General features: G+C 41.9%; 1 protein-coding gene across 7 annotated transcripts in view; it reads left to right on the forward strand.

The window, feature by feature from the left end:
* Nucleotides 1-1062: 1062 nt before the first annotated feature.
* The window catches only part of ZBTB44 (zinc finger and BTB domain containing 44), a 75355-nt gene continuing 53616 nt past the window's right edge, over nucleotides 1063-22801 (forward strand). For all 7 annotated transcript variants that reach the window (XM_075564073.1, XM_075564076.1, XM_075564074.1 and 4 more), the window contains exon 1: nucleotides 1063-1588. The gene's annotated coding sequence lies outside the window, so the exon portion shown is untranslated. The remainder of the gene's footprint in view (nucleotides 1589-22801) is intronic.

A 22801-nucleotide genomic window follows, 5' to 3' on the forward strand; every position in this document is an offset into this window, starting at 1 on the left:
ACCCTCCCACCGCCTCCTTCCACTCCACCTAGTCACTATTGTCCGTGGATTAGGGCACTGCTCCTAAGCGCCTAGCTGCCGGAGGAGCGCTAGCCTGACAAGGCTTGGGGAAGCTAACATTGGAGAAGTGGGAGTTTTAAAAGATTTGCCGCTGGCTGGATCTGGAAAGTCCCCTAAGCAGTCCCGTGGCTTCGCGGTGACCCGCCCTCCGCTGGTGGGCCGAGCGGAGCCAAGTGATGGTTTCCCGATAGGAAGAGCTAAGCGCCTTTAGGGCCGCTCTGGGGGCCTCGGTGTTGGGAAACCGAAAGGGACTCACAATTCGGTTTCTCCAGTCTTTCCAGAACTTTGCAGCCCGGCTAGATGAGACCGGAGGGCTAGAACAGCCTTCTGGCGAGCTGAGAAAGCTCTACGATGGCTGTAAATCAGAATCGACTCGAGTGCAGTGAGCTTGGTGCGGGTTTTTAGGGCAACCAGTGGAAGGGAATGGGGGCAATCGGGCCCGGGCCTCAGGTCTGCACGGACTAGGGCACGGGCCTCCAGTCCAGCGCTGCGCTCCCACCGGCATCAGGGGCCTTCTCCGGGCAGGCCTGCTTCCGAGAGTGAAACATCCCCAGACTCAGCCTGCCCGCCTCACCAGCAGACAGGCGTGACGCTTCGGTTGCAGCCCGCTACCGAAAATAGGTTCCATCGTTCTGAGTTAAAAAACAAAATTGCGATTAGAATGAACCACGACGAGAAATGCCCTCCATAAAGTAGGAAATCGGATGAGGCTAGTTAAAGGAAAGACCAACTGGACTGCGCTTAGACAGCCGACGAATAAAAGTCTGCATGTGCGCACCTAGGCAAAAACGCAGGCACCAGGGTGCAAATACACTCCAGTACCCGACCGAGCCCGCCCACCGTTCAAGTACGACTGGCCCTTTCTGCGCTTGCGCCAAAAGCAGTTGGTTTTTTTTTTTTTCTCCCCGGGCCCTCAGCCCGCCCCTAGCCGAGAGCGCTCCGCCCCGCCCACTTCCCCTCCCCTCCGGGTCGCCTGCGCAAGGCATTGTGGGACACAAACAAAGTGCCCCCAAACAGGCGAGAGGGAACGGATCAGCCACAGCGGCGGCGCCGGCCCGCACGCGCGGCGGCGGCTCCCCTCCCCAGCCTCCCCCTCCCTTCCCCTTCGCCCCCTTCCCTTTCCCCACCCTGCCCGCCGGGCGGACGCGAGCCGCCAAGTCGTTCGGGTCCCTCGGCCAACCGCCCCCAGCGGCCGCCGGCGCGCGGCTCCCGAGTCCCCGCTCGCTCCTCCCCTCAGGTCCCTCCAACCGCCTGGAGGGTGCTCCCCTACCCACCCACTTCTCACTCTTGCTCCGAAGACACGCCGCTCGCCTTTACCGCCATGCTGCAGCCACAGGCTGCCCACAGGCCTAGGCGCAGCGGCCCGAGATAGGGTCCCTGGGCTCCCGGGGGAGGAGAGAAGGGAGCGAGCCGCGCGCTCCGCCCCTCCCCCCGGGCTGTCGCCTCTGTCGCCGCCACCTCGCCGCCTCAGCCTGGCGGGGAAGAGGAGCAGCCCCAGGCCGCGGGGCCCCAGCACTACCACCCGCAGGTAATGGGGACCGGGCCGGGGGGCGGGGAGCCACGGGGCTCGCAGCCCCGCGCGTGCCCTCGGGGTGTGCCCTCGGAGGGATTGACACCACGGGGCCCCTATCTGGGTGGCTGGAGGGAAGGCGAAGCCTTGTCTATCACCTCATTTGCTACCGGAGACACCTCACGGGGTCCCCTGAATGGCATTTAATCCTCAAGGGAGGAGAAATTCCCCCATATTCCAGGTTCCTCCCAGTGCTATGGGCCCCCATTTGCCCAACCCCCTCACCCAAAGAAAGCAGGGGTGTTACCTGTTACCTGGTAGGATTTCCTGGTCGAACCTGGGAGCCTGAGACCTGATACCCCCACCCCACCCACCCTTTTCCCTCTGATTTGGGGAACACAAGAGGATGGCACTTATTTTTAAAAAGACAAACGGCCCCTTCTGTTCACTACCTGAGGCTCACTTTGCATCTAGTCATTTTACGGCTTAGCCAGGAAAGGGGGCTACCTGCCAGAGAAATAACTAGTACGTTAGGGCTGATGGAAGGAAACTGCACCCATGACTTCTCTGAACATAACGAATTTAACGTAAAGCCCCACAATTGCATACGTACTTACAGAAATGAAGACAAAAATTTTATTTTTCTCCAGCATACTTGTAAGTATCTGAATCAGAAGAAAAGTCTATTTAATGTCAACTTATTTTCTTGTGTTTTCTTTGGGTATAGGCTAATTCAGAAAGCAAATCGTTTAGGGAGGTGAGAGTGTTATTTCCTTTTCCCTTTGGTCATTTGGAGCATTTTAATTAAAATGTTTAAATAATAAACTAACACCCATTACTTGACTTTGACTTCCAGTTGATTAATATTTAATTTTACATATTTGTATTTATTTATTTATTTTTTACATTTTATTAGGGGCTCATACAACTCTTACCACAATCCTTACATATACATACATCAATTGTATAAAGCACATCCGTACATTCTTTGCCCTAATTTCAATGCATTTGCTCTCCACTTAAGCATCAGGTCCTCTTTTTTTCCCCCTCCCTCGATTTTACATATTTTCTTCATCTTAGAATATCAAGATGATGAAAGGAATGTTTTCCCACAGTTGTATGTTATACATTGATTACATCTATACATTTTGAAAAAACAGATTTACTTATCATGTACAACGCTGCTATGCGTTTTCTGTATGTAATTTTAATTCTCAGAGCAACCTAATACAGGTATTATTACATGCACTTTTTAGATGAGACATAACGTAGGTTTTGTTAAGTAACCTCCCTATGCCACAGCTACTAAGTAGTAGAGATGGGACCTAAACCCAGTATAATTCCATCAGCGCCCAGGTAGTGTACTATCAGCAACCAGCTAACTGAAAGCATGAGAGCTTGAACTCGCCTGGTTGCTCTGCAGAAGAAAGACCTGGCAATCTGCTCACTTAAAGACGAAATAATTTGTCTTCTTGATTACATCCACATTCAGGACTTGTCTGTTTACTTATTGTGTCGTTTAACTTAGTCTGTCCCTCAGACTTTGCTGTTAACTGGAAGCTAAGTCTAAAAGAAAGGTTTGATTAGCTTGAAGTAAAACTTTTTAGCAAGAATACTTTCTTGGTGGACTGTGTACTTCAGAAGGCAGTTTACTAGTAGAATTCTTACTCTCCATGGAGAAGTGCTAATGGGCTGTGGTGGCAAAGTGGATGATGTGTTGGGCTGCTACCTGCAATATTAGCAGTTTGAAACCACCAGCTGCTCTCGATAGAAAGATGAGGCTTTCTACTCTGATAAAGAGATACAGGCAGGAAATCAACAGGGTCAGACCTATGCTGTCTTATTGAGTCTCTGAGTCATCAATCCAACAATAAGTTAAAAACCATTTTATTGACACATCATTCACATAATATAATTCAATGGTTTAATCACAATAAAAAGAGTTGTGGAATCATCATCACAATCAATTTTAGACATTTTCATTGTTAGCTCCCATTTCCCCATAGCCTCTGTTGCTATAACCCTAAGAAACTATTAATCCAGTTACTACCTCTATAGATTTGTCTATCTTGGGTTTCATGTGAAGAAAATATATGAAACTGAGAAAAGCTTCAATCTTCAAGCAGAAAATACCCAAAACTAAAATTTACAATGGGTCAAAATGGAAAGCAGGTGAGATAAGTTGTTAAATTTTTACCTCCCTTTCCAATGCACTTTGTCTGATAGTAGACTATTCTCATCCCTGGTTCACGGTCAGGGGATTCACTGGGGGGCTCAATCCACATGGAGACCCTGCATTTAGATTTTAGGCTTTTACCGTTATCCATAGCTTTCTATAAATCAGGTGCTCAGAATTTCAACTCTATTACCATTCCCTTCTCTGGTTTTGGATTTGATTATTTACAATCCTTGGATTACACTGACTAGTGTGCTGCTTCTTCACACTTTGCTATAGCATATAGCATACATATCTTCAGTGCTATAATTAATATACATATATATCTTTATGAGGGCACAAATCAAGTAGGCTTCTATGCTTGTCTTCTAAGGTGTAGCATATCCCATACTTGCGTTGTATTTTCTTTATCCTGGATATGGAGTAGGTTCTTTATCCAAAGATTCTGGTTATTTGAGGCTCTTTCTCACTGAGCCACCAAGCATGATGCCGTTTTCTAGGACTGTTATTCCTGATTTCCTGTCTAAAGTAAATGGGGGAAAGTCTCACCATCCTTGCTCCTAACGAGCATTCTAGCTATAGATATTCTAGGATTTTTTGTGGTTGATTTTTCTGACAGTTCATGATGTATTTTATATTCTTTGCTAACACCATAATTCAAAGGCATCAATTATTTTAAATTTTCCTGTATTCTTATATGTAGTTCAAAAGTCAACATAATGTTTTAAAAGAATGCTCAATGACTAACTCCCTGCCATCGGGTCAATACTGATAATTGCGATCCCCTGTGGGTTTCTGAGACTGGAACTGTTTGTGGGAGTGCAAAGCCCAGTCTTTGTCCCTTGGTGCTGTGGTGGTTTCAAACTACCAACCATGTGGATTGCAGCCCAGCATGTAACTACTACATCACCAGGACTCAAATTAGTTTTTTAAGATGAAGTATTCTTTTTGTTTTGTTCTGTTTTTGCTTCTTTAAAATAGTTTTATTGGCACTTCATCCACATATCATATAATTCAGCGCTTCACTTATATCAGGAAGAGTTGTACAATCATTTACAACACTCAATTTTAGAACATTTCATCCTTCTACTCAGGATATATATCGATATATGTCTGTATATATATATATTTAAGATCATTTTATTGGGGGCTCTTATAGCTCTTAGAACAACCCATACATCAATTGTATCAAGCACATATTTATATATATTGCCATCATTGTTTTCTAAAAATGTACATTCTTTTTGAGCCCTTGGTATCAGCTCTTCTTTCTACCTGCCCTCCCACCCTCATGGTCCCTTGATAAATTATATATTATTATTTTCAAATCATACATCGACCACCGTCTCCCTTTCCCCCACTGTTTCTTTCCCCCCTTCTCTCCCCACTGTCCCCCTACCCTCCGGGTATTGCTACTCCAATTTCTGTTCCTGAGGAGTTTTTCCCACCTGGATTCTGTGTGTCCTGTGCTCTTATCTGTACCTGTGTACATGTGCCGGCCTAGCCTGCAGTGAAAGGCAGGACTGGGGTCATGATAGTGGGAGGTGAGGAAGCTCAAGGAACAGAGGAATATTTTGTGCTTCATCGGTGCTATACTTCACCCTCGTTGTCTCATCCCTTCCTTGTAACCGTTCTGTGAGGGAATGTCCCATTGTGTACAGATGGCTTTTGAGTCTCTGCTCGAACCTCCCTCCTTCTCAACAATGTTTTTTTGCTTGTTTGTTTGGGGTCTTCTGATGCCTGTTACCTGATCAACACCTCATGATCACTCATGCTGGTATGCTTCTTCCATGTGGGCTTGTTGCTTCTCTGCTACATTGCTACTTATCTTCAAGCCTTTTAAGACTCCAGACGCTATACTTTTTGTTAGCCAGGCACCATCAACTTTCTTCACATTTGTTGTGCACCCATTTTGTCTTCAGCAATTGTGCCAGGTGGGTGAACACCACAGAATACCAAGTTGTAGAACAAAGTGTTCTTGCATTGAGGGAGGGCTTGAACAGAGACCCAAAGTCCGTTCACTTCCTCAATGTATGCCATATAAATATATGTACATAGGCCAATATCTCTTTTTTATAAATTGATATGTTTATATAAGTGTACACCTATGTTTATATCTCCATAGTTTTCTAGATTTTTCCTGTTTCCTTTTACCTCTCACTATTCCCACCATCACACTCACCCTTCTGCCTCTTAGTAAATTCTTTCCGTTCCAACAGCCCCAGGATCTCTACGTCCTCCTCATTGTTGATTTTAATTCCCTAGTTGTTCCCCTGTCCATGGCATTGTTTGCTTACTGCTCCTTTCCTCCACCTCCTCCTGCTAAATGCCCCTCCTCCCACACACGAACCTTCAGTTCTTTCTCTTCGGCCTTGCTTCCCCTGCCTATCTTATTGGTCGGCAAACCAACAATAACGTACACAATAGAAAAAGAAGACAAAAAATAGAATAAAACAAAGGGAAAAAGTATGTATATAAATAAAAATAATAACGCCCCCCCCCAAAAAAAATGAAAAAGCATAGATAATGCCAGGTCTGTCCACTGACCTTTATGACTATCTCCCCACTGGTCATGGGGGAGTTCCAGGAGCTGCCCCTCCTAGCCTGAAGTCTATTTTGGGGGCTTCTCCCAGGTTTTATGGCTTGCTTTGCCCCTATTCCTGATCTGTTATATTCCCTTCTTGGTTTGCCCTGTTGTGGGGGCTTCAGACTGGACTCTTTCCCCACCATGTGTCCCCAGTATTGTGCTCTGTCGCAGTGTGCTCCAGCAAGGAGTCATCATGTCTCGAGCTGTTGCTGGCCCTACAGTCCTCTCTGTGCCTTAGCAGTTCCATGCAGGGACTCGGTGTGCCTATATGGGGAACAGCACTCACTCACTTTTCTTCTTGGTTTGCTTCTGTGTTGCTGTGGCAGGCCGGCCCCTCTCCCCAATCTATAGCTTTAGTGTTGTCCTCCGTAACGCATACTTCTGGGGAAGATGAACTATTCTTTATCTTTATCATACTCCTGTTAATATCCTGTTAAAATCATTTTATTGGTGGTTTCTCCAACTCTTATAACAATCCATTGTGTCAAGCACATTTATACATTTGTTGCCAGCATCAGTCTCAAAACATTTTCTTTCTACCTGAGCCCTTGGTATCAGTTCCTCATTTTCCCCCTCCCTCCCTCCCTCCTCTTCCTCATGAACCCTTGATAATTTATAAGTTATTATTATTTTGTCATGTCTTACACTGTCTGATGTCTCCCTTCACCCACTTTTCTATTATCTGCCCCCCCAGGGGAGGGGGTTATATGTAGATCCTTGTGATCAGTTCCCTCTTTCTACCCCACCTTCCTCTTACCCTCCTGGTATCGCTACTCTCATTATTGGGCCTGAGGAGTTTATCTGTCTTGGATTCCCTGTGTTTCCAGTTCTTACCTGTACCAGTATACATCCTCTGGTCTAGCCGAATTCGTAAGGTAGAATTGGGATCATGATAGTGGGGGGAGGAAGCATTAAAGAACTAGAAGGAAGTTGTATATTTCATCATTACTACACTGCATCCTGACTGGCTCATCTCCTCCCCAAAACCCTTCTGTAAGGAGATGTTCATTTGCCTACAGATGGGCTTTGGGTCTCCACTCCTCACTCTCCCTCATTCACAATGATAAGATTCTTTGTTTTTTGATGCCTGATACCGGATCCCATCGACATCTCGTGATCACACAGGCTGGTGTGCTTCTTCCGTGTGGGCTTTGTTGCTTCTCAGCTAGATGACCGCTTGTTTATCTTCAAGCATTTAAGACCACAAATGCTGTATTTTTTGATAGCCGGGCACCATCAGCTTTTGAGAAGTAGATTTCAAGTTTGTTATTCTATTGGGTGCATAAAATTAGAACTATAGGTTTTATTTCAATATTATGACATTTGGTTGATAGGCATTTTATGCATCTATTCATATACCACACAAAACTGGCTTATAGATGCTATCTACAGATGTGATTGTGTGTGTGCACGTGATCCAATATGAGGTTATAAGAGATCTAAGTGTTTATCAAGGCTTCAGGAATTGACAGAATAACAGTTTAAGTATTTTAACAAATGAATGTAACAGAGGTCAAGCCAAAAAATTTAGAAGATGGCTTCCTGGCCAACCAACTAGAAAAGAAGGTCCATCTATACTTGTGCCCATTTAAGAAAGGTGATGCAAGATAATATGGGAATTATCTAAAGATACATTAATATCACACCCAAGTAAAATTTTTGCTGAGTATAGCACAAAAAAAAAAAATTGGTTGCAGCAGTATATCCACAGGGAATTACCAGAAAGTCAACCTAGATTCAGAAGAGAATGAGGAATGTGGAACTTGGCAATAAGCAGAGAATGTCAAAAAGGTGTTTTGCCTTTGTCTTAATGATTATGCAGAGGCATTCAAATGCATGGACCATAACAAATTATAGATAACATTATGAAGAGTGGGAATTTCAGAATCTTCCATTGTGCTCCTGCAGAACCTATACAAAGACCAAAAGATAGCCCAATAAAGCAAAAATTTTCTCTAGGCGTCTTGGTTTTTAGGTCTGTTCTTGGGGGGTTATTTGGTACACTGGTGTGGAAAATTGCATTGGATAGACTGCATGAGTCTATCTTATATATGGTGTTCTATATTTTCAGCTGTTATGTTATATTACCTTATTAATCACATTGTAGTTTTAGATATGAGAAGAAGTCAGACCCAGAAATTTCAGGACAATTAAAAAAAGACGTAATTTGAAAAAAAATTAGTTATTAAGTGACTACCAAGAGAAGCTGTATATGGACCCTTCGTGGCTAGATTGTTACACATTGAGCTGTCAGTCATAGTAAGTGGTTCAAACCAATCAGTCACTATAGCCTTTATAAGACTTAAGGTTTGAAAATTGAAAGGGGCAGTCTGAGTTACTATGAGTTAGAACCAATTAGATGTCAGTGGTTTTTTCTTTTTGTTTTGGGAGACTGTGCAATATATACAAATTGGATACTGCAACGCCAGACACAGTTTGAGAAGAGTAGAATAATTTTTTTTAACTTGAAAAGGCTGGATGAACAATCCAGAGGAGAAAACAACAGGACCGAAAGTTCCTGGGGGACATGGGAGAGGGGGCATGGGGGGAAAGGCAGTGGTGTTAACAAACCCAGGGACAAGGGAACAAGTGATCCAAATCAGTGGTGAGGAGGGTGTGGGAGGCCTGGTAGGGCATGACCAAGGGTAATGTAACCAAGAGGAATTGCTGAAACCCAGGTGGGGTCTGAGCATGATAGTGGGACAGGAGGAAAGTCAAAGGAAATAGAGGAAAGAGCTAGAGGGCAAAGGGCATTTATAGAGGTCTAAATAAAGGCATGTACATATGTAAATATATGAGAATGGGGAAATAGATCTATGTGCATATATTTATAGGTTTAGTATTAAGGTAGCAGAAGGACATTGGGCTTTCACTCAAATACTCCCTCAATGCAAGAATACTTTATTCAATTGGCATTCCATGATTCTCATCTTCCCAACACAACTGGCTGAAGACAAAGCAGGTGAATAAGTAAATATGGTGAAGAAAGCTGATGATGCCCGGCTATCAAAAGATACAGTGTCTGGGGTCTTAAAGGCTTGAAGGTAAACAAGTTGCCATCTAGCTCAGAAGCAACAAAGCCCACATGGAAGAAGCACACCAGCTTGTACAATCATGAAGTGTCAAAGGGATCAAGTATCAGGCATCATCAGAACAAAAAACTCATATCGTATTGAATGGGGGGGGGGGGACAGCGGAATGGAGAACCAAAGCCCATTTGTAGGCCACTGGACGTCCCCTTACAGAAGGGTCTCGGTGAGGAAACGAGTCAGTCAGGGTGTGATGCAGCAGTGATGAAACATGCAACTTTCCTCTAGTTCCTAAATGCTCTCTCCTCCCCCACTGTCATTCCAATTCTACCTTACAAATATGGCTAGATCAGAGGATGCACACTGGTACAGATAAGAACTGGAAACACAGTGAATCCAGGGTGGATGATCCCTTCAGGACCAGTGGTGTGAGTGGCAATACTGGGAGAGTGAAGGGAGGGTTGTTGGAAAGGGGGAACCGATTCCAAGGATCTACATGTGACCTCCTCCCTGGGCAACGGACAACAGAAAAGTGAGTGAAGGAAGATGTCAGACAGGGAAAGATATGACAAAATAATAATTTATAAGTTATCAAGGGTTCATGAGGGAGGGAGAGCAGGGAGGAAGGAGATGAAATGAGCAGGTGGTGCTAGGGGCTTAGGTGGAGAGCAAATGTTTTGAGAATGATGAAGGCAATGAATGTACAAATGTGCTTTACACAATTGAATATATGGATTGTGATAAGAGGTGTATGAGCCCCTAATAAAACAGTTTAAAAAATTGAAAAGACACATATATGGAAAGTATGAGGGCAATTTAGAGTATTGAAAAGTAAGGCTTTTTATCCACTTTCATAAATATTTTGAATATCTAAAGATTTCCTCAAATTTTACAGTGAATATTTCAGAACTCATTTTAATATATAGAAGTCATTGGATAACTCATTTTAAATGTTTCAGAGGTGAGGTTGACGCCAAGCTTCTTTATAAGAAAAATGCTAACTTTATAAGCGTTTCTGTGCACAGGTGGAATAGCTTTGCCATTTTATAATAAGATTGGAATATTTTGGGTTTAAAAAAATATTTTAGTTTTAATAAAAGAGTTTGAGCTCTGGCAGACCCATTTTGGGTTTCAGGACATTTAAGTCTATTTATTGTACCAAACTCATTACCAGTCGATTGATTATGACTCATAGCGACCCTATAGAACAGAGTGGAACTTCTGTGGGTTTTTGAGTCTGTAAATTTTTATGGGAGCAGAAAGTCCAATCTTTCTCTAGCCACGCAGCTGGTGGGTTCGAGTAGCTGACTTTGTGTTTAGGAGTCAAACATGTACCCCACTACACTATCAGGGTTCCTTATTTATTATACAATAACTCTTATAACTAGTCGGAACTGCCTGCTATTCATTTTCTAATAGGGTGAAGTCATACTTGGGGGAAAATTCCAAGTGTATGTGATTTTCAAATATATCTTTGGATCAAAAGACACCATGTGAAGTATAACATGACCTAAACATTTAGTATAACAAACTAAATAAAGCCACTGTGCACTTCATGTATATCTTTACTGTAGTTAACACTACATTAAAATATCTTTTTTTCTGGGTAAGCAGCGTTAAGAGTGTTTATGGCTTATATTCTGTATCTCAAAAACTAGAGCTGATAAGGGGGAAATGGTGCCATTTTTGCAAACAGCTAGAAGATTAGAAGCACTTGTTGATGAATCTCAGACTGTGACCTTCGGTATGGATTGTTTGAAATGTAAAGAAAATAAAAATTCTCACCACTGAACAGTAAGCCCCATCATAATTAGAAAATGTTGAAGTTGTCAAGGAATTAGTTTTTCTTGGATTTACAATCAATGCCATGGAAGGAGCAATCACATCAAATGATGTATTAGGCATATCTACAGATGATGTTTTTAAAGTGTTAAAAAGTAAAGATGTCACTTTGAAGACTAGGGTTTGCCTGACAGAAGCTTTCAATCACGATATATGTATGTGAAAGATGGACAACAACCAAGGAAAAACAAGAATCAGTGCCTTTAAATTATGGTGTTGGTGATAATATTGAATATGCCATACACAGTAAAAAAATAATCATCTTAGAAGTACCGTCAGAATGCTCCTTCAAAGGAAGGGTGGTAAGATTTCATCTTACCTGTACTTGATACATGGTACAAACAGTATCCAACCAGAAGAGAAAAACCCTCAATCAAGTGGGTTGACACAGTGGCCAGAACAATGGACCCAGTTAGAACTGACTTGATGGCTCCTAACAAAACAACACTGGTAATCCAACTTAGGCAGAGTTCAGTTAAGCTGCTAATCAACCTCATATCTACCAGTTGCTTATCAGCAAAAGGTGAGGCCCCTGTGTTTCCTTTTTTAACAACCACTGCATTTAGTAATAGAGAAATAGAGAGTGCTTGTGCCTTGACCCCGTTTTCCCTGATTCTGTCTTTAATCTCAATAGCATAGATTGCCCAAGATTACTAGAACATATATACACCATGGAAAAAAGAAAATGCTGAAAACAAAGAATAATTTATAAATTATCAAGGGGGACATGGGAGAGGGAGGGTGGGGAAGGGAGGGTGAAAAATGAGGAGCTGATAACTGGGGCTCAAGTAGAAAGAAAATGTTTTGAAAAAGATGATGTTAACATATGTACAGATGTGTTTGACACAATGGATGTATGTATGGATTGTGATAAGAGCTATAAGAGCACCCAATAAAATTAAAAACAAAAAATATCATAGGTAACAATATCCAGTTACCAGGCAGATAGAGCCTGTTGTGGTGTGCTGAGTGATCTTATACAATGGTGATAGTGCCAACGTTCTTTCAGCCCTTTCAGTATGCCAGCACTATGCTAAATGTTTTTCGTGTCTGTAAGATATTTATCTCATATTAACCCTTTATGTTACTACTTTATTGCTCAAGTGAGAAAATTAATACATATCTAGAAGATTAAACAGCATATCTATAGAGTGACACAGCTAGTAAGTACCCAGGGTAGATCTGCCTGCCTTTAGTTATTATATAACTACTTGGCTACATTCTGAAATTAAGTATAAGTCATGAAATTTGATGTATTTTTTTATCACCAGGATTCAGCTACATAGCTGATGTTTGTCCTGTAGCAACATTGAAGGCTGCAGGAAGAGAGAATTATATTTACTTCTCTCTCGTGTCTATTGCACACCCTTAGTATATCTCCTAAGATGAATGGGAGTCCCTGATCCTTGCTTCAGAAATTTACTTATCATAAATCCTTTTAAAAACCCAAAAACAGTAATGTAGATGTACTAAATGCTTTAGGGTGGCTTACTTTAAAATGGTTAGTTTTATTATGCAAATTTTACCTTGATTTTGAAAAAGAGAAAAATAGAATGCTGGGGGTCAGGGTCTTGTACACATGCTGGAGTAGTTCTTCTTTGGCCCTACAACAAGCCAGTCACCTCCAAATGTATAAGGAAGCTTTAGGGAAAACTCAGTATCTTTAAATTCTATTTTTCCCCCATGAACTTTTTGAAACCTCCTCATATTTCTGCATTCTCTGTAACAAGCTATGCCTTGTGTCCTTTAACCAGTCCTCAAACTCCTAGTGTCCATCCTTCTGGGAGCTTAGATTCTGGGCCACTGGCCATGAGGAACCTGTGTACAGCTGGGCGTAGAGAGGGCTTGGAGGAGTTGTTAGGAACCTGTGTTTTCTGGATGGGTTGGAGGTTGAGGGGAGTGGGAACAAGAGGGAATGCCATTTTAATAGTTCCAAAGTAGGTATGAGAAAAATCAGGAATCAAGATGGATTTATGGATGAAAAGATGTGTTAAAACCAGAAATCAAGTTAATGATAAAAACTGGTGTGCTAGTCTGGGTTTTGTTGTAGCTACTGTTTTATTTTCTATTATTGCTTCATTGTGCTTGGTCTTCTGTCGGTGCATAAGTTGATGCTCCATAGCTATCTGGAATGGATAGGTGGGATAGACAAGCCAGAAGAGAGAACAACGGGATGACAGGTTGGGGGTACATGCGAGAGAGGGAGGCAGGGGAAAGGAAGTAGGAGTTAGCAAACCGAGGGACATGGGAATGATAAGTGACTGAAAATAGATGGGGAGGAGGGTGTAGGAAGTCTGGCATGGCTGGATCAAGGACAATGTAGCCAAGAGAAATTCCTGAAACCCAAATGAAGCTGAATATGATAGTGGGACAAGAGGAAAGTAAAAAGAAATGGAGGAAAGAACTAGGAGGCAAAGGGCATTTACAGAGATCTAAATACAGGCATATACATCTGTAAATATGTTTATATACGGTGAAGGGGAAATAGACCTATGTACATATATTTATAAGTTTAGCATTGAGGAAACAGATGGACAGTACTCCCCCAACACAAGAATACTTTGTTCTAATAATTTGGCAGTCTGAGATGCTCACCTTCCCAACACGATTGCTGAAGACAAAGCGGATGCATAAGCAAATGTGGTGAAGAAAGCTGATGGTGCCTGGCTATTAAAAAAAAAAGTGTCTGGGGTCTTAAAAGGCTTGAAGATAAACAAGCAGCCATCTAGCTGAGGAACTACAAAGTCCACATAGAAGAAGCACACCAGCTGGCGTAATCACAGGGTGTCAAAGAGATCAGGCATCAAAGAACAAAAAATCATATCATTGTGACTGAGGGGGAGTGCGGAGTGGGGACCCAAAGCCCACCTGTAGGCAAATGGACATCCACTTACAGAGGGGTCGAGGGGGAAAAGGGCCAGTCAGGGTGCAATGTAGAGGGAGGAAAAGGGCCAGTTAGGGTGCAGTGTAGCAATGATGAAACATACAACTTTCCTCTAGTTCTTAAAGCCCCCCCACCCCCCAGCCACTATCATGATCCCAGTTCTACCTTACAAATCCAGCTGGACCAGAGGATGTACACTGGTACCTATAGAAATTGGAAATACAGGGAATCTAGGACAGATGAACCCCTCAGGACCAGCGATACTGGGAAGGTCGAGAGAAGGTGAGGGAGAAGTGGGGAACAGATTACAAGGATCTACATATAACCTCCTTCCTGGGGGATGGACAGTGGAGAGTGGGTGAAAGGGGATGTCGGACAGTGTAATATATGACAAAAATGATTTATAAATTATCAAGGGTTCAGGGGGCAGCAAGGAGGGAGGGGGAAAATGAGCGGATACCAGGGGCTCAAGTGGAAAGCAAAAAACAATGAAGGAAACAAATGTACAGGAGTGCTTGACACAATGGACGTATGTGTGGATTGTGATAAAAAGTTGTATGAGCCCCCAATAAAGTAATAAAAATTTTAAAAAGAAAGTTGCCTCTTGTGATCTGAAAAACATGTTTTTCTTTGATATTTCATTCTTGATCTTTATGTTAGAAATGCTTCACCAAATTTTTAAAGTACTAAACTGGACATCTTTACCTTCTTAGTTTTAGAAACTAATATACGAATTATAAATGTGCCTTAGAAATATTGAGTTCCCACCTCCCTGATAAGATCACTGAAGACAAATGGGTGCATAAGCAAATGTGGTGAAGAAAACTGATGGTGCCCAGCTATCAAAAGATATAGCATCTGGGGTCTTAAAGGCTTGAGGGTAAACAAGCAGCCATCTATCTCAGAACCAACAAAGCCCACATGGAAGAAGCACACCAGCCTGTGTGTTCACAAGGTGTCGAAAAGATGTATCAGGCATCAAGAGCAAAAAATCATATTATTGTGAATGAAGGGGAAGTGTGGAATAGGGACCTAAAGCCCATCTGTAGGCAACTGGATATCCCCTTGCAGAATGGTTTCGGGGAGAAGAGCCAGTCAGGATACAATGTAACAATGATGAAACATACTACTTTAAAAAAAAAAAGAAAGAAAGAAACATACTACTTTCCTCTAGTTCCTAAATGCTTCCTCCCTCTCCCACCCCCTACTGTCATGATCCCAATTCTACCTTACAAATCTGGCTAGACCAGAGGATTTACACTGGTACAGATAGGAACTGGAAACACAGAGAATCCAGGAGGGATGATCCCTTCAGAACCAGTGGTGAGAGTGGTGATACTGGAAGGGTAGAGTCGGAGGGTATGGTAGAAAGGGGGAACCAATTACAGGGATCTACATATAACTTCCCTGGGGTTCATGAGGTAGGGGGAAGGAAGGGAAAAATGAGCTGATGCCAGGGGCTTAAGTGGAGAACAAATGTTTTGAGAATGATGAGGGTAACAAATGTACGTTATACAATTGATGTATGTATGGATTGTGATAAGAGCCCCTAATAAAATGATTTTTTTAAAGATAAAAAGGAAGGTACAACTGAAAATCAATAGGGAAGCTAAAATAGAATACTGAACAATTTCTTGATTCCCCTAAAGATCTTAGGAAGGGAGAAACAGGTATGAAAAACATATGGGATGAATAAAAAAATATTAGCACTCCAGAATTAAATGAAAACATTTAATTATTAAATAGTAGTAAACTCTTCAATTAAAGTCTTAAGATTGTCAGCCTTCTTTAGAAAGTTGAACTTCTTTATGCTGTTTACCCATGACACACTTTAAATATAAAGACAAGGTTGAAAGTAAAAGAAAAGACCAGGATTTACCGTACATATGACATATCAGACATAAGGAAGCTGATATGGTTGTACATATTAATATCAGATTCTTCAAAAGAAAAAATATTACTGGAAAAAATCAACTATAATAAAAAGGAAGAAGGAAATGTATATGTACCTAATAATAAATCTAAATGATTTAAGTCTAGGTGAAATGGATAAATTCACAAAGATGATGATTTTAACACTTAAAATGTGCTTTATACAATTGATGTATGAATGAATCGTGATAAAAGTTGTATAACCCCCCCCCCAATAAAATGATTTCTAAAAAAGGCATTTTGCATTGTACCAAGGGAGTTTAAATTATCCACTTAAAAATGCAATCAATAAAAGCTTACGGAACTCTGTTAAAAAAAAGAAATATTGAGCTTCATTAAACTTACATGTTCACAAAACATTACTGTCACTCCCGAGGAGATTTGGACCAACACATTTTTCATAGCTGACCTCTGGAGTAAATCATAGACTTGTAACATCATGATATTTTATATTGATAAATTTGTCTTCCAAAAAACAAAACTCCTTGCCTTTGATCCAATGCCAACTGATAGTGACCTTATAGGACAAGAAAGTCCCATTTCCAGTCTGATTACAGAGTTGCATGTGCCACAAATGGCTGAGAGTAAATACACCAAAAAGGCAGAAGCTATAAAGCTAAGGTCATGCAGTAAGTTCTAAGAGAAAGTCTCAGAAATACCCAGAACGTAAACAAGGAAGGTTTGGCTGGAATTTGAATTTTGTTCAGTGTACTTGTCTTTTGCTCCATGTTTGAGGATGTGCATGAACTCAATGTAATTGAAGTTTCCATTTTTGTCAGTGGGTGCTTCTCTGTACAGCTCCTCCATTCTTCATCCGTGAACCCATCTCCCATAGTCATCAGCCTCTCAGGTAATCTTCCTAAATGGTGCCAGTCACTTCTTCATCGAAGCATGCAAATGCATTTCTGAAGACATCTTCCAGATCTGTTCAGCTTCTCCCCAAACATTATAAGGAACATGGTGAAATTGATGGACCTGGAGCCTCATTATCACCCAGATATTCATCAGTTGGATTTTTCCCAAGGGAGGCAAGCATTTCATGCAAATCCTTGTCAATGAGGCCATCTCAATTCTCATTGATCATGTTGAAGGCCTCTTTGAACTCCTGAATCTGACTAGTCAAACATGACAAACACATATGGATGTTGCGCTGAGGTTGCGCCTTGGTGATCTTGGTCTTTGCCCTTTTGCTCAACATGCTGACAGTTAAGTCCTGGGCAGACAGAGAATCAGAGTACTACTGGGACCACCAAACTGCCTGAGCTGCCTTCTTTACCAGTTACCACCCTTTTCTTCTGAGACTGTAAGTCTTTATGGGAGTAGAAAGCCTCATCTTTCTTCCAAGGAGCAACAATGGTTTCAAACTGCTGACCTTGCAGTTAGTAGCCCAACGTGTAACCTACACCACCAGGTTTGTCTTAGATGAATGAAAATTGATAGGTGGAACTTGCTGTTAATATCTGAACCCTTTGAGAACAACATCTTTATATATATATCTGCATTGTATACAAGGAAGTGTAACTTGCCCCAATTGAGTGACCGAGGTATTGGCCACTCCTTTGTCACCAGGAGAGGGGAAACAAGAGACGACTCCTTTTCTTCTTGTCAGCCATTAGTGTAGGTACTTAATGTGGGTACTAGTCCCAGCAGGCTAAGCTAATTATGACTCTGCCAGGCCAGCCGACAAGTCACCTGCTGTCTTCTCTTTGGCTACTTTTGTTGAGCTTCATTTCCTATTTGATATTCAATCCACTTTATTTTTATTTTTAAAATAATTTTATGGATGGCTCTTACAGCTCTTATCACAATCCATACATCAATTGTATCAAGCATATGTTGCCAACCTCATTTTCAAAACATTTTCTTTCTACTTGAGCCCTTGGTATCAGCTCATTCCCTACCCCCTCCTTCCCAACCCTCACTCCCTCATGAGCCCTTGATAATTTATATTTTTTCATGTGGTACACCAACCCCTGTCTCCTTTCACCCACTTTTCTGTTGTCCACCCCCAGGGGGTTATACATAAATAATTATGATTGGTGCCCCCTTTCAACCCCCACCTTCCTCTTCCCATCCTGGTATCGCTACTCTCATCCTGAGGGGTCTATCTGTCCTGGATTCCCTGTGTTTCCAGCTCTTATCTGTACCAGTGTACATGTACTGGTCCAGCTGTATTTGTAGGTAGAATTGGAGTCATGATAGTGGAGGGGGGAGGAAGCATTAAGGAACTAGAGGAAAGTTGTGTTTCATCAGTGCTTTACTGCACCCTGACTGGCTTGTCTCTTCAATCCACTTTTTCATCCTTTCCTCTGAATCAGAGAGTATTTGTATCATCATCCGTATCTGTTGGGTCTCTGTGTCTTTGTTATAGTGCGTAGGCCCCAAACTTACTGGGCTTATTGCCCTCTTTTTGGTGGGGAGTGGGGAATGATTCAGTGCCCCCTTTGCAGTGAAACTGTCTAGCCCAAGGTAAAATGTGGGTACCTGCTTTTACAGCCCCCCTAGATTGTTCTAATACTCCTCAGGGGCAGTTTGCCCAGTTGAAGAAACACTGTTTTAGAGGGTCCATATAATGGGTCTGCCTAATCAACCTTCTTGCCAAAAGCCCTGTTGCACAACTTTATGTGGGTTTTTGTTTGTTTCCAGTTCTTTTGAGTTTTGACAGCTGCACAATATTAGATCCACTATTAAGTTACCATACAGAGTAATTTCACTGCAGTATGTATGCATCTCTCAGACCATTTCTAGCAACAACTGCTCATTTTACTGTCTTGAATTTTGTCTTTTCCAGACTGTTATATACTTGGAATTAGACAGTATATATTTAGCCTTTCATTTGCCACTCTGCACATAGAATCCATTCATATCTTGCCCTTGCTTAATAATGTATTTACTTTTTAATTTCTGTATACAATTCCATTTTATCAGTACACCATTTTGCTTATCAATCAACATGATAACTATCTCATTGTGGCTTCCAAGTTCTGATAATTGTGAACAAAGCTTCCATAAACACTTGCGTGCAAGCATATTTTTGAATGTCACTTTTCTGCTCTTGATTAGCACCTAGGATTTTTGGGTCATATGATGAAGACCATTTTAATCTTTATTTAAACCACTTTGAATTCCCATCAGTGATGAATCAAGAGTTTCTGCTGTTCCACCTCGTTGTCAGCATTGTGTTTCACCTCTTTTTTTTATAAACATTTTATTAGGGGCTCATACAACTCTTAACACAGTCCATACATACATTAATTGTATAAAGCACATCTGTACACTCTCTGCACAAATCATTTTCAAAGCATTTGCTCTCCACTTAAGCCCTTTGAATCAGGTTCTCTTTTTTTCCCCTCCCTCCCCGCTCCCCCCTCCCTCATGAGTCCTTGATAATTTATAGATTTATTATTTTGTCATATCTTGCCCTATCCAGCATCTCCCTTCACCCCCTTCTCTGTTGTCCATCCCCCAGGGAGGAGGTCACATGTAGATCCTTGTAATCGGTTCCCCCTTTCCAACCCACTCACCCTCTACTCTCCCAGTATCGCCCCTCACACCCCTGGTCCTGAAGGTGTCATACATCCTGGATTCCCTGTGCCTCCAGCTCCTATATGCACCAGTGTACAACCTCTGCTCTATCCAGTCTTGCAAAGTAGAATTTGGATCATGGTAGTTGGGTGGGAGAAAGCATACAGGATCTGGGGGAAAGCTGTATTCTTCATGGGTGCTACATCGCACCCTGACTGACTCATCTCCTCCCCTTGACCCCTCTGTGAGGGGATCTCCTGTGGCCGACAAATGGGTTTTGGGTCTCCACTCTGCACTTCCCCCTTCATTCACTATGGTATTTTTTTGGGGGGGGGATGATGCCTTATACCTGATCCCTTTGGCACCTCGTGATCGCACAGGCTTGTGTGCTTCTTCCATGTGGGCTTTGTTGCTTCTGAGCTAGATGGCTGCTTATTCACCTTCAAACCTTTAAGACCCCAGATGCAATATCTTTTGATAGCTGGACACCATCAGCTTTCTTCGCCACATTTGCTTATACACCTGTTTGTCCTCGGCGATCGTATCATGGAGGTGTACAGCCAATGCTATGATTTTTTGTTTTTTGATGCCTGATAACTGATTCCTTCGGGACCACGTGATCACACAGGCTGGTGTGTTCTTCCATGTGGGCTTTGTTGCTTCTGAGCTAGATGGCCGCTTATTTATCTTCAAGCCTTTAAGACCCTAGATACTATCTCTTTTGATAGCCGGGCGTCATCAGCTTTCTTCACCACATTTACTTGTTTACCCGCTTTGGCTTCAGCAGTTGTGTCGGGAGGGTGAGCATCATAGAGTGCCAATTTAATAGAAGAAAGTATTCATGCATTGAGGGAGTGCTTGAGTAGAGACCCAAGGTCCTTCCGCCACCTTAAAACTAAACCTATAAATGTAGACACATAGATCTATTTCCCCATCCTCATATATATATTTGTACATATCTTTGTCTAGACCTCTATAAATACCCTTTGCCTCCTAGCTCTTTCCTCTATTTCCCTTGACTTTCCTCCTGCCCCACTCTCATGCTCTGTCCCCACCTGGGTTACAGCTATACCTCTTCTTTACGTAACCTTACCCTTGATCATTCCCTACCAGGCCTGCCACAACCCCCTCCCCACCAATTTGGATCTCATGTTGTTCCCTTGTCCCTGGGTTTCTTAACACCACTTCCTTACCCCCCCACTTCCCCCTATCCCAAGTCCCCCCGGAACTGTTGATCCCGTTGTTTTTCCTCCAGATAGTTCATCCAGCCTGTCTTTAGACAGACCTGTGGAGACACTAACATGCACGAAAACAAGACAGAGGAAAACAAAGCAACAGTATACAACCAGACAACAAAACAACAACAGCAACAAACCACTGACAAAGAACAAAACAAAACACATCAAGAAAGAAAAGCTTGTAGTTAGTTCAAGGATCATTTGTTGGCCTTTAGGAGTGTTTTCCAGTCCAGTCTGTTGGGGCACCTGAAGCATCCTGTGTGCCTCCATTTTCACCACATCAAAATGAACTTTGGCTTTTGAAGGGACTCAAATTATGTTCTTTTGAAATGTTTTGAGATGCAGGAACTAAAATGTGTAGAAACAAGGTCAGGACTGTAGGTTGGATGGGGTAAGGTTTCACAGTGAAATTCACATGACACAGTCCTTGTTTCCCTTGAAGAATATGCAGGTGCATTGTGGTGATGGAAAAAAATTCCTCAGCACAGCTTTCCTTGTCTTTAAGGAAAATCTATCAAGATGACTCCTTGATCCCTTTAGAATTTAGGCAAGGGGTGGGGTGGGGTGGGGGGAGTTGTCATAACCCTGTGAGGTAATTTCTTTGCTTTGAATTCATTTTTCATTCGTAGTTCAGTATTGAGTTGTAATCCATATGTTATGAAGACTGCAATCTTTGGTCATCATCCGCAAGTGTTTCAAATCCTCCTCACGTCCAGCAAGGAAGGTTGTATCATCTGCATATTGCAGGTTGTTAATAAGCCTTTTTCCAATCCTGATGCCACATTCTTCTTATAATCCAGCTTCTCTGCTCTGCTAAGCATACAGTTTTAATATGTATCATGAGAGGATACAACCCTGTCAAACACTTTCTAATTTTAATTCATGTAGTATTTGCTTATTCTGTTCACACAATGCATCTGGATCCATGTAGAAGTTCCACATGAGCACAATATAGTCTTCAGGAATTCACATTCATCTCAAAGCTATTCATAGTTTGTTATGATTCACGCAGTCGAATGCCTTGGCATCAATGAAACACAGTAAATATCTTTCTTGTATTCTCCGCTTTCATCCAAGACTAACTGACATTAGTAATAATCTTCCTTGTTCTACATTCTCTTGTGAATCCAGTCTGAAGCTCTGACCGCTCCCTGTCAATATACTGCTCCAAACATTGGATGATCTTCAGCAAAATTTTACTTGCATGTGATCAGTGATATTCACCTTTCTTTTTTTTTAATTGATTATTTTATTGGGGCTCTTACAAATCTTACGACAATCCATCATCCAGTGGGATTAAGCACACTGTACATCTGTTGCCATCAACATTTCCAAAACATTTTCTTTCTACTTGAACCCCTGGTTTCAGCTCCTCTTTTTTCCCCACCCTTCCACCCTCGTGAATCCTTGATCAGTGATACGTTATTGTTGTTACTCTATCCACTGTCTCCCTTCACCCACATTTCTGTTATTCGTCTGCCTAAGGGGTGGGCTATAAATTCAACCTTGTAATAGGTTCCCCCTTTTGTGGCACCTTTCTTTGGAATGGGTACAAATATGAATTTCTTCTAGTCAATTGGCCCAGTAATTCTTTTGCAGATTTCTCTGCATAGACAAGTGAGTTCTTCAGTGCTTGGGCATGTTGAAATATTTCAGGTTTTGATGCTATTCCATCAATTAGTGGACCTTGTTTTGACTAATACTTTCAGTGCAGCTTGAATTTCTTCTTGTAGCACTATTGTTTCTTGCTCATATACTACCACCTGAAATGGTGGAATGTCATTTAGTTATTTTTGGTTCAGTAACTGTTACATATTCTTTCCATCTTTTGTTGCTTTCTGCATCATTCAATAGTTTGTCCATAGACTCTGAGTATTGCAACTCGAGACTTGAATTGTTCAGTTCTTTCAGTTTCTAATATGCTAAGCATGTGTTTCCTTTTTGACTTTCCAACTCTTCATTTTAATATTTTACTTTGTTTTCTCAAGCTTCCCTTTGAAATTTTCTAGTTAGCTCTT

Source organism: Tenrec ecaudatus, chromosome 12 (assembly GCF_050624435.1).
Source record: "Tenrec ecaudatus isolate mTenEca1 chromosome 12, mTenEca1.hap1, whole genome shotgun sequence".
Classification (NCBI taxonomy): domain Eukaryota; kingdom Metazoa; phylum Chordata; class Mammalia; order Afrosoricida; family Tenrecidae; genus Tenrec; species Tenrec ecaudatus.